Consider the following 12538-nt stretch of genomic DNA (forward strand, 5'->3'; position numbering starts at 1 on the left):
TTAGTTCAGACCAGGTTGACCATCATCCTCTTGGTAGCACAAACTATTCTCCCCGTCGGGGCCTCCCCTTTCTAGTTCTGCCAAATAAAATCAGATAAAGAGATCCATCAACAAGAATGAGAAACTGAAATCCCCCATGGCAAGCATCAGCTTCAGATTGCTCACTGGCACACGCCCGCAGTTGCACTCCTTCCTGCATTTGGGGCATTCGCATGCCTCCTTCTTCAACACTTCATCCACAATCAAAGGTTACCTTATTAACAAAGAGAACATCAACAAACAAACCTGAACAAAATTGCCTACCGCAGGCTCTACGAAAAGTAGAGAGGGAATTATGTTACTTGTTGAATGCAATTCTTACAGTATCTAAGAGGCCACTAGTCCCTCTTATTGGACCCTTTGCAATATACCATGACCCCTATTTTTCTTCGTCTGGTTCCAGTCCAAACCAAGATGTGTCCACCACATGTATTACCTACCAGGTCACATACCTGAAATTACGTAAGGCCATATTTTGTCACAATCATATGTTATCTATACAGCAGTATAGATGATTTCCAACTGGAGCTAACATAAATATGGCATGTTGCCATACATGCTAATGATACTGAAAATAAATAGCATGAGTTTAACTATGATCTTGTGTAGCCAGTTTGCACAAGATAATATAGAAATTCATGACAGGATAGAATCCATATGCTTTCATACTCACCAAATCTCTCAAGGCATGGATACACACTCAAATATAGCTCCAAATGTATCCAAAGTTAACATGCTCAGCTAAATACGAAATCCAAGCAATGGTATAATCTTACTTGTCGACAACCGCCCATCACTTCAAGCCACAAATTATGTCTTCTAAATGCCCTAAATAACCATAGGTAAGATTTAAAGCCCTAAACCGGTAGAACTGGCAGTGGCAGGAAGAAGAATATGTCAAGGAAGAACTCGTGGGGAAAACCTTCGAGTGTAACCCATATAGGGTCGAGCTTGGAATTACTATCCGCATGGTCCTTGGGGACGACCATCTCGCCAACCCAGATCGTCTTCAACTTGCTCCAGTCCGCTGTCTCCAGGTATGGCGGCTACCCCGACTTCCTACAAGACCGAAACAAAATAAAAGATCCTAACGTGATCTAAGATCTCACGAGAAGATAGAGAACACGCTATCTCTGGGAAGGGAAGGCAGGACGAACCTGAGGTCCTAGATGGATAATCCACCTGAGAGGAAGATGGTGAAGGCGCCCCTCTTCGACGTGGCGACGGGTGCGGCGCTGTTGGTGGCCATCATGGCGGAGGCGGGGAGGATGACCTGTGTCATGTGGGCGAAGGGGCGAGGATAGGGGATTCCTGACCATGAAGCGCGCCACCGGCCGTGAGTAGCGACAGGCGAGGTAGGGAAAGATCTGATGCCACCACCTCCCGCGTCGAACATGAGGAGCGAGCACGACGCAATAGCTAGATCCACTGACGCCGCAGACATACGTGCCAACATCTAGAGCAGCCGAGGTGAACAGAGGCATGGGGGTGTGCACGGGGCACGGTGGCCAGGGAGAGGGAACACAGAGGGGGTCGATCTGCTGGGCGCCGATGGGAGAGGTGGAGGCTGGCGGCGAGGAAAGAAGAGAGCGGCGGTGAGGAGCGGACGGGTCTGGGAAATAGGGTTAGGTTTGTGTGAGGGAGGGATTTATAGCCATTGGCCTTACTGGGCTGCTCAAGTATGGCCAGATCATGGGTTTGGAAAATTTTGGGCCCATAAGGTTCTGTGCAGTTGTGTATATATTTTTATTTCGTTTTAATATAGTGTTGTTGTTGGAAACACTTTATATAATTACGAGTTGGGATTGTTAGAAAAGTCGGCCACATTAAAAAAATCAATCACATAAAGTGGAATATAGTAGATTAATGTATCAGTTCAATTCGAGATAATATGCAAAACCAACACAAAAGTGTTATCATAGGTGGTGGTGTGGCTGAACTGGAAAAGGTTTCTACATGGAACACATTACATTATAATGTTCATGTCAAAATTAGATATTTTTGCATTGTCGTATGTTACTATTGAACCAAAATGATCCCTTTATTCCCGTGTCTTCGACTACTTTATACCCAAATTTGATTTCACGTGTTAGATGAAGTTTATCTATTTATTGGATATAGTTCAAATGCCAACTACATGTATCTCAAATAATGTTTCTAAAAATAGAATTCATTTTAAGAAATTGTGCAAAAGATCTTGTATCCACAAATATAAAATAATTCAAAACATTTGTGGGGAACATTCAAACATACTCATACATCTTGAGTGATATTTTTCTGTTACAAATCTAAATAAGCTCTACAAATTAGGAAATTAGCATGGGCACATGTGTTTTTATTCTGGCACCTATATTATATTATATAAACATTTATGATAGAAAATTGGCAATCTTCAAAAGAATTAGAATTCGCTATGTATTTATCTAATATTTTTGCATTTATTGACGTAAGAAAATCTACTCCCTAACGCTCATAGATGAAAATATAATATATTGGCACCCATATGTTACAATGGGTCCCACCTGTGGGTCTGACATGTTCGCATGCACATGGCAATGGGTCCCCAGATCACCACGCGTACTAGATCCATATGACACATGGGTCCAAGAAGCCTTTGGGACCCACATGGTAGAGTGAGTCCATTGGTTAACTAGTACAACGAGGTTCTATATAAACGGTTTTTAACCCCTTTCCGCGACGGCATTTGGAACCGTCGCCAAGTGAGTGTGGGCGATAGGGGGGGTCCTTCCCACACGACCCAGAAACCGTCGGGGATATTGAAGGAAATATGCCCTAGAGGCAATAATAAAGTTATTATTTATTTCCTTATTTCATGATAAATGTTTATTATTCATGCTAGAATTGTATTAACCGGAAACATAATGCATGTGTGAATACATAGACAAATAGAGTGTCACTAGTATGCCTCTACTTGACTAGCTCGTTGATCAAAGATGGTTATGTTTCCTAACCATAGACATGAGTTGTCATTTGATAAATGGGATCACATCATTAGAGAATGATGTGATTAACTTGAACCATACCGTTAGCTTAGCACTTGATCATTTAGTATGTTGCTATTGCTTTCTTCATGACTTATACATGTTCCTATGACTATGAGATTATGCAACTCCCGAATACCGGAGGAACACTTTGTGTGCTACCAAACGTCACAACGTAACTGGGTGATTATAAAGGTGCTCTACAGGTGTCTCCGAAGGTACTTGTTGAGTTGGCATAGATCGAGATTAGGATTTGTCACTCGGATTATCGGAGAGGTATCTCTGGGTCCTCTCGGTAATGCACATCACTATAAGCCTTGCAAGCATTGTAACTAATGAGTTAGTTGCGGGATGATGTATTACGGAACGAGTAAAGAGACTTGCCGGTAACGAGATTAAACTAGGTATTAAGATACCGACGATCGAATCTCGGGCAAGTAACATACCGATGACAAAGGGAACAACGTATGTTGTTATGCGGTTTGACCGATAAAGATCTTCGTAGAATATGTGGGAGCCAATATGAGCATCCAGGTTCCGCTATTGGTTATTGACCGGAGACGTGTCTCGGTCATGTCTACATAGTTCTCAAACCCGTAGGGTCCGCACGCTTAAAGTTCGGTGACGATCGGTATTATGAGTTTTTGTGTTTTGATGTACCGAAGGTAGTTCGGAGTCCCGGATATGATCACGGACATGATGAGGAGTCTCTAAATGGTTGAGACGTAAAGATCGATATATTGGACGACTATGTTCGGACACCGGAAGTGTTTCGGGAGGTTTCAGACATATACCGGAGTACCTGGGGGGGGGGGTTACCGGAACCCCCCGGGGAGTTTATTGGGCCTATTGGGCCCTAGTGGGAGAAGAGGAGGGGCGGCCAGGGCAGCCACACGCCCCCTCCCCCTCTAGTCCGAATTGGACAAGGAGGGGGGCGGCGCCCCCCTTTCCTTCTCTCCCTCTCTCCCTTCCCTGACCTCTCCTACTCCTACTTGGAAGGGGGGATGGGAGTAGGACTCCTCATGGGGCGGACCATAGGGTGCCGGCCCCGTCCCCCTCCTCCACTCCTTTATATACGGGGAGGGAGGCACCCCTTGGAGACACAACAATTGATCATTGATCTCTTACCCGTGTGCGGTGCCCCCTCCACCATAATCCACCTCGGTAATATCGTAGCGGTGCTTAGGCGAAGCCCTGCATCGGTAGCAACATCATCACCGTCATCAAGCCGTCGTGCTGACGGAACTCTCCCTCAAAGCTCTGCTGGATCGGAGTTCGTGGGACGTCATCGAGTTGAACGTGTGCTGAACTCAGAGGTGCCGTGCGTTCGGTACTTGGATCGGTCGGATCGTGAAGACGTACGACTACATCATCCACGTTGTTCTAATGCTTCCGCTTTCGGTCTACGAGGGTACGTGGACAACACTCTCCCTCTCGTTGCTATGCATCACCATGATCTTGCGTGTGCGTAGAATTTTTTTGAAATTACTACGTTCCCCAACGGTGGCATCTGAGCCAGGTTTATGTGTAGATGTTATATGCATGAGTAGAACACAAGTGAGTTGTGGGCGATACAAGTCATACTGCTTACCAGCATGTCACACTTTGGTTCGGCTGTATTATCGGATGAAGCGGCCCGGACCAACATTACGCGTACGCTTACGCGAGACTGGTTCTACCGACGTGCTTTGCACACAGGTGATTGGCGGGTGTCAGTTTCTCCAACTTTAGTTGAATCGAGTGTGGCTACGCCCGGTCCTTGTGAATGTTAAAACAACACTAACTTGACGAACTATCGTTGTGGTTTTGATGCGTTAAGAACAGTTCTTGCTCAGCCCGTAGCAGCCACGTCAAACTTGCAACAACAAAGTAGAGGACATCTAACTTGTTTTTGCAGGGCATGTTGTGATGTGATATGGTCAAGACATGATGCTAAATTTTATTGTATGAGATGATCATGTTTTGTAACAAAGTTATCGGCAACTGGCAGGAGCCATATGGTTGTCGCTTTATTGTATGCAATGCAATCGCCCTGTAAATGCTTTACTTTATCACTAGTTGGCGAGACGAAAATGATGCTACGATGGAGATCAATGTGTCGCGCCGGTGACAATGGTGATCATGACGGTGCTTTGGAGATGGAGATCACAGGCACAAGATGATGATGGCCATATCAGATCACTTATATTGATTGCATGTGATGTTTATCCTTTATGCATCTTATTTTGCTTAGATCGACGGTAGCATTATAAGATGATCTCTCACTAAATTTCAAGGTACAAGTGTTCTCCCTGAGTATGCAGCATTGTGAAAGTTCGTCGTGCCGAGACACCATGTGATGATCGGGTGTGATAAGCTCTACGTTGACATACAACGGGTGCAAGACAATTTTGCACATGCAGAATACTCGGGTTAAACATGACGAGCCTAGCATATGCAGATATGGCCTCGGAACACTGAGACCGAATGGTCGAGCGTGAATCATGTAGCAGATATGATCAACATAGTGATGTTCACCATTGAAAACTACTCCGTCTCACGTGATGATCGGACATGGTTTAGTTGATATGGATCACGTGATCACTTAGATGATTAGAGGGATGTCTATCTAAGTGGGAGTTCTTTAATAATTTGATTAACTGAACTTTAATTTATCATGAACTTAGTATTTGATAGTATTTTGCATGTCTATGTTATTGTAGATAGATGGCCCGTGCTGTTGTTCCGTTGAATTTTAATGCGTTCCTTGAGAAAGCAAAGTTGAAAGATGATGGTAGCAATTACACGGACTGGGTCCGTAACTTGAGGATTATCCTCATTGCTGCACAGAAGAATTACGTCCTTGAAGCACCACTAGGTGCCAAACCTGCTGCAGGAGCTGAACCAGATGTTATGAACGTCTGGCAAAGCAAAGCTGATGACTACTCGATAGTTTAGTGTGCCATGCTTTACGGCCTAGAAGCGGACTTCAACGACATTTTGAACATCATGGAGCATATGAGATGTTCTAGGAGTTGAAGTTAATATTTCAAGCAAATGCCCGGATTGAGAGATATGAAGTCTCCAATAAGTTCTACAGCTGTAAGATGGAGGAGAATAGTTCTGTCAGTGAGCATATACTCAGAATGTCTGGGTATAACAATCACTTGATTCAACTGGGAGTTAATCTTCTGGATGATAGCGTCGTTGACAGAATTCTTCAATCACTACCACCAAGCTACAAGAGCTTCGTGATGAACTATAACATGCAAGGGATGGATAAGATGATTCCTGAGCTCTTCGCAATGCTAAAGGTTGCGGAGGTAGAAATCAAGAAGGAGCATCATGTGTTGATGGTCAACAAGACCACCAGTTTTAAGAAAAATGGTAAAGGGAATAAGAAGGGGAACTTCAAGAAGAAGAACAAGCAAGTTGCTGCTCAAGAGAAGAAACCCAAGTCTGGACCTAAACCTGAGACTGAGTGCTTCTACTACAAACAGACTGGTCACCGGAAGCGGAACTGCCCCAAGTATTTGGTGGATAAGAAGGATGGCAAGGTGAACAAAGGTATATGTGATATACATGTTATTGATGTGTACCTTACTAACTCTCGCAGTAGTGCCTGGGTATTTGATACTGGTTCTGTTGCTAATATTTGCAACTCAAAACAGGGACTATGGATTAAGCGAAGATAGGCTAAGGACGAGGAGACGATGCGCGTGGGAAATGGTTCCAAAGTCGATGTGATCGCAGTCGGCACGCTACCTCTACATCTACCTTCGGGATTAGTTTTAGACCTAAATAATTGTTATTTGGTGCCAGCGTTGAGCATGAACATTATATCTGGATGTTGTTTGATGCGAGACGGTTATTCATTTAAATCAGAGAATAATGGTTGTTCTATTTATATGAGTAATATCTTTTATGGTCATGCACCCTTAAAGAGTGGTCTATTCTGTTTGAATCTTGATAGTAGTGATACACATATTCATAGTATTGAAGCCAAAAGATGCAGAGTTGATAATGATAGTGCAACTTATTTGTGGCACTGCCGTTTAGGTCATATTGGTGTAAAGCGCATGAAGAAACTCCATTCTGATGGACTTTTGGAATTAGTTGATTATGAATCACTTGGTACTTGTGAACCATGCCTCATGGGCAAGATGACTAAAACGCCGTTCTCCGGAACTATGGAGCGAGCAACAGATTTGTTGGAGATCATACATACTGATGTATGTGGTCCAATGAATGTTGAGGCTCCCGGCGGATATTGTTATTTTCTCACCTTCACAAATGATTTGAGAAGATATGGGTATATCTACTTGATGAAACATAAGTCTGAAACATTTGAAAAGTTCAAAGAATTTCAGAGTGAAGTTGAAAATCATCGTAACAAGGAAATAAAGTTTCTATGATCTGATTGTGGAGGAGAATATTTGAGTTACGAGTTTGGTCTTCATTTGAAACAATGCGGAATTGTTTCGCAACTCACGCCACCCGGAACACCACAGTGTAATGGTGTGTCCGAACGTCGTAATCGTACTTTACTAGATATGGTGCGATCTATGATGTCTCTTACTGATTTACCGCTATCATTTCGGGGATATGCTCTGGAGACAGCTGCATTCACGTTAAATAGGGCACCATCTAAATCCGTTGAGACGACTCCTTATGAACTATGGTTTGGCAAGAAACCAAAGTTGTCGTTTCTTAAAGTTTGGGGCTGCGATGCTTATGTGAAAAAACTTCAACCTGATAAGCTCGAACCCAAATCGGAGAAATGTGTCTTCATAGGATACCCAAAAGAGACTGTTGGGTACACCTTCTATCACAGATCCGAAGGAAAGACATTCGTTGCTAAGAATGGATCCTTTCTAGAGAAGGAGTTTCTCTCGAAAGAAGTGAGTGGGAGGAAAGTAGAACTTGATGAGGTAACTGTACCTGCTCCCTTATTGGAAAGTAGTTCGTCACAGAAACCGGTTCCTGTGACACCTACACCAATTAGTGAGGAAGCTAATGATGATAATCATGAAACTTCAGATCAAGTTACTACCGAACCTCGTAGGTCAACCAGAGTAAGATCCGCACCAGAGTGGTATGGTAGTCCTATTCTAGAGGTCATGTTACTATACCACGATGAACCTACGAACTATGAGGAAGCGACGATGAGCCCAGATTCCGCAAAATGGCTTGAGGCCATGAAATCCGAGATGGGATCCATGTATGAGAACAAAGTATGGACTTTGGTTGACAACCCGATGATCGGCAAGCCATCGAGAATAAATGGATCTTCAAGAAGAAGACAGACGCTGATGGTAATATTACTGTCTACAAAGCTCGACTTGTTGCAAAAGGTTTTTGACAAGTTCAAGGAGTTAACTATGATGAGACCTTCTCACCCGTAGCGATGCTTAAATCCGTCCGAATCATCTTAGCAATTGCCGCATTTTATGATTATGAAATTTGGCAAATGGATGTGAAGACTGCATTCCTGAATGGATTTCTGGAAGAAGAGTTTTATATGATGCAACCTGAAGGTTTTATCGATCCAAAGGATGCTAACAAAGTGTGCAAGCTCCAGTGATCCATTTATGGACTGGTGCAAGCCACTCGGAGTTGGAATAAACGCTTTGATAGTGTGATCAAAGCATATGGTTTTATACAGACTTTTGGAGGAGCCTGTATTTACAGGAAAGTGAGTGGGAGCTCTGTAGCATTTCTAATACTATATGTGGATGACATATTGTTGATTGGAAATGATATAGAATTTCTGGATAGCATAAAAAGATACTTGAATAAGAGTTTTTCAATGAAAGACCTCGGTGAAGCTGCTTACATATTGGGCATCAAGATCTATAGAGATAGATCAAGACGCTTAATTGGACTTTCACAAAGCACATACCTTGACAAAGTTTTGAAGAAGTTCAAAATGGATCAGGCAAAGAAAGGGTTCTTACCTATGTTACAAGGTGTGAAGTTGAGTAAGACTCAATGCTCGACCACTTCAGAAGATAGAGAGAAAATGAAAGATGTTCCCTATGCTTCAGCCATAGGCTCTATCATGTATGCAATGTTGTGTACCAGACCTGATGTGTGCCTTGCTATTAGTTTAGCAGGGAAGTATTATAACCCACAAGTATAGGGGATCGCAACAGTTTTCGAGGGTAGAGTATTCAACCCAAATTTATTGATTCGACACAAGGGGAGCCAAAGAATATTCTCAAGAATTAGAAGTTGAGTTGTCAATTCAACCACACCTGGATAACTTAGTATCTGCGGCAAAGTATTTAGTAGCAAAGTAGTATGGAAGTAACGGTAACTGTAGCAAAAGTAATATTTTTGGGTTTTGTAGTGATTGTAACAGTAGCAACGGAAAAGTAAATAAGAGAAGAACAATATGTGAAAAGCTCGTAGGCATTGGATCGGCGATGGAGAATTATGCCAGATGCGGTTCATCATGTAACAATCATAACATAGGGTGACACAGAACTAGCTCCAATTCATCAATGTAATGTAGGCATGTATTCTGAATATAGTCATACGTGCTTATGGAAAAGAACTTGCATGACATCTTTTGTCCTACCCTCCCGTGGCAGCGGGGTCCTAGCGGAAACTAAGGGATATTAAGGCCTCCTTTTAATAGAGTACCGGACCAAAGCATTAACACATAGTGAATACATGAACTCCTCAAACTATGGTCATCACCGGGAGTGGTCCCGATTATTGTCACTTCGGGGTTGCCGGATCATAACACATAGTAGGTGACTATAGACTTGCAAGATAGGATCAAGAACTCACATATATTCATGAAAACATAATAGGTTCAGATCTGAAATCATGACACTCGGGCCCTAGTGACAAGCATTAAGCATAGCAAAGTCATAGCAACATCAATCTCAGAACATAGTGGATACTAGGGATCAAACCCTAACAAATCTAACTCGATTACATGATAAATCTCATCCAACCCATCACCGTCTAGCAAGCCTATGATGGAATTACTCACGCACAGCGGTGAGCATCATGAAATTGGTGATGGAGGATGGTTGATGATGACGACGGCGACGGATTCCCCTCTCCGGAGCCCCAAACGGACTCCAGATCAGCCCTCCCGAGAGAGTTTAGGGCTTGGCGGCGGCTCCGTATCGTAAAACGCGATGAATCTTTCTCTCTGATTTTTTTCTCCCCGAACACGAATATATGGAGTTGGAGTTGAGGTCGGTGGAGCTCCAGGGGGGCCACGAGGCAGGGGGCGCGCCCAGGGGGGCAGGCGCGCCCCCACCCTCGTGGACAGGTGGTGAAAGTGCGTTATATCGACTAGAGGGCGGTGAATAGGCGATTTTTGTGAATTCTTCACTGAGGAATTTGCCAGTGAGGAAATTCCTTAGCGAAGAACTACTTGCAGCGGAATAAGTACTCAAAAGTATGCATAGCAGAACACAAGCATGGTCATCATGATGAAATGAAGACAAGCACAGAGTACAGAAGCGTAAACACAGGATAGCACAGGATGAAGACAAACAGACTGAAGAAATTGAACTAAGGAAATTGAGAAAGTCTTCAGTCAAAGTCTTCAAACACAGATATGAACAAGTGCACAACACAGTTATGAGGAAATAAAAGAGTTGAGGAAAGAGAACCAGTAAGCTTGGTGAAGACATTGATTTGGTAGACCAGTTCCAACTGCTGTCTCAGTTGTACGTCTGGTTGGAGCGGCTAGGTATTTAAACCTGAGGACACACAGTCCCGAACACACAGTCCTCATCGTATTCTCCTTGATCTAAGGTCACACAGACCTCGCCCAATCACTCGTGGTAAGTCTTCAGGTGACTTCCAAACCTTCACACACTCAGTCACTCGGCGATCCACAATTTCCTCTTGGATGTTCTAGACCATGACGCCTAACCGTCTGGAAGAAGCACAGTCTTCAAAGGTAACAAGCGCCGGATCCACACAGGATCAATCTCTTGAGTGATGCTCAATCACTTTGGGTTTGTGGGTGTTTGGGTTTGGGTTTTCCTCACTTGATGATTTTCGCTCAAAGTCCTCGGAGGATGGGATGCTCTCAAATGACAAGTGTCAGTTTCTCTCAGAGCAGCCAACCAGCTAGTGGTTGTAGGGGGCGGCTATTTATAGCCTAGGGAGTAGCCCGACATGATAAGACATAAATGCCCTTCAATGATATGACTGTTAGGTGTGTAGATATTTTGGGACAGCTGGCGCATAGCACAGCAACGGTCGGAAATTTGAGTATCAAATTCCTCAGGGCTATCATGTTCCTCACTGTGTAGGCAATCCGCACTGGCGAATTCCTAACTCCTCAGTCATAACAAATTCCTCAGAGACCAGAAGAACTTCGTCTCTGTCACTGAAGAAATTAAATGAACTGTATGAGATTTCACATGGCTTTACTCGAAGGGATTGGTAGGTGTAGGATTTTGAGTTGAGCATCACATGGAAATTTTTCCTTAGTATTTCCTCGACCCCTTTTACAGTACGGTGTTTCCTATGACTCAAGAAAGAGAAAATGAAACTACAAAAACAAAAGTCTTCACGCTTCATGTTCCTTAGAATACCAAGTCTTCAAGGTCACACTAATTTCTTCACTTTCAAAGTCTTCAGAAAGTCTTCAAAAATCCAAAGTCTTCAGTCGAAGAACTTCATTTTTAGGGGTCGACTTTCTCTGTAAATATCAAACTCCTCATAGACTTATAGACCTGTGTACACTCATAAACACATTAGTCCCTTAACCTATAAGTCTTCAATACACCAAAATCACTAAGGGGCACTAGATGCACTTACAATCTCCCCCTTTTTGGTGATTGATGACAATATAGGTTAAGTTTTCAACGGGGATAAACATATGAAGTGTAAATACTGATATTGAGGAATTTGATTGCAAGATATAGAAGAACTCCCCCTGAATATGTGCATAGTGAGGAATTTGCTTTTGAAGCAATGCACACTTGAAGAGTTGAATCATGGAGATCTCCCCCTATATCTTGTAATTCATACACGCATTTGACATAATATATGAAGAATTTGAAATGCATGATGAAATATGGTGACTGATGTAATTCAGCATGCGTGCAATAACATTAACGAGGAATAAGCATGCAGAAGAAACAACAAAAGTATCAGGCCACCATAGAGTTTTAAGTTTACAACTCGATCCAACAAAGTCATCAGAAGAACGAGAGTTGTAACTTAGAAAAAAAATGCCCATATAAGATAGACCCGCTTGAAGACTAACTCAAGTTTCTCCCCCTTTGTCATCGAATGACCAAAAGGTTCGAAAATGAGGACTAACGCCCCTGAAGAATATCAAGTTGATGAAGGAGCGCCAGCGTTGTTGGGGTCGTTTGGTGGAGTAGGGCCTGCCGCAGTGTCGTCCAAGTCTTCATGTTCATCGGTGTCACGTGATGAAGAATAGGAGCTGGCCACCAAGGACGGAACCTTGACCTTCTTGTATTTCTTCGGTGGAGGTGCAGACCAGTCAAAGTCCTCCTGGAGACCCA

At 43.2% G+C, this 12538-nt stretch overlaps 1 long non-coding RNA gene across 1 annotated transcript; it reads right to left on the reverse strand.

The window, feature by feature from the left end:
* Nucleotides 1-602: 602 nt before the first annotated feature.
* LOC109732979 (uncharacterized) lies at nucleotides 603-1631 on the reverse strand. The gene is made up of 3 exons (XR_005759408.2): nucleotides 1197-1631; nucleotides 962-1098; nucleotides 603-867 (listed from the first exon to the last, which is right to left on the reverse strand). It is a non-coding gene; the product is annotated as an uncharacterized lncRNA (long non-coding RNA).
* Between the last annotated feature and the right edge of the window lie 10907 nt (nucleotides 1632-12538).

The sequence above is a fragment of the Aegilops tauschii genome, chromosome 6, assembly GCF_002575655.3.
Source record: "Aegilops tauschii subsp. strangulata cultivar AL8/78 chromosome 6, Aet v6.0, whole genome shotgun sequence".
NCBI classification, from domain to species: Eukaryota; Viridiplantae; Streptophyta; class Magnoliopsida; order Poales; family Poaceae; genus Aegilops; species Aegilops tauschii.